We start from the raw sequence: 951 nt of genomic DNA on the forward strand, positions 1-951 counted from the left end.
GTTTTTTTTTAAAGAACGCGAATAATTGATTCTCAATAGTATTTATCAGTATCATATTTAATCTTTGTGGACTACATATTGATTACTCTGTTTCAAAATTAAGAACAAATACATTTTTTCCCCGCTCAGTTCTGTAATTGCAAAAACAAGGGCCAATTTTAAGAATAAGAATTTCTAAGATTGTAATTGCCGAATAGAATTGACTTTGGCATCTGATAAGTGAAGAGGTATTTGGAATTACTGTTAGGAATTATTCCTTGAATATGTTGAATATCCTTACAACCTCAATACCGGTCAAGCAGGTTCCCCGAACACGTTTCCAGCATGCCACGTTTTTTCCTCGGCTATCTTCAAGAGTAATAAATGTTTCTTGTGCATTTACATCGCATTACTTCACCTTTTTACAAAAAAGTATGAATCAAGTAATTCAATTATCTTATACCGTATATGCATGAGCACTTTCACGGTAGAGTCATTCCATGCTTGAAAACCCTTAGTTCTCCCTAATTTTCATTGCATGTTCTGAATAACAAGATCAACTTATTCTTATGTGCCAAAAATCATCTTGTCATAAAAGAGGAGGAAGAAAATGAAAGTGGAAGTTATGATCAACTTTTTTTTATCCCAACTATCTGATATACTTTTCAGGGTTAAGTGTCTGAAGGAGGCAAAGACTGAGCTTTCTTCCAGTGAAAGAGTAAAACATAAAAATAAAGCAAAAGCAGAGATCTTACGGTCTCTGCTCATAGCTAAATCCAAAAAAATGTAACTCTGATTTACTGCAAAACTAGAAGGCTAATATATAGAAAGTCTGTGAATAATTGCATTTCATTTCAAACTGGGTAAGAAACCAGAACAACTCTTCGTTCTACAAAGACAGCGCGTTCTGTGTTCCAAAATTTCACCATTGCTTGGATGGTCCCTTCTTGATCCATAATGGAAATTGAGCTC

Source organism: Tigriopus californicus, chromosome 7, assembly GCF_007210705.1.
Source record: "Tigriopus californicus strain San Diego chromosome 7, Tcal_SD_v2.1, whole genome shotgun sequence".
NCBI classification, from domain to species: domain Eukaryota; kingdom Metazoa; phylum Arthropoda; class Copepoda; order Harpacticoida; family Harpacticidae; genus Tigriopus; species Tigriopus californicus.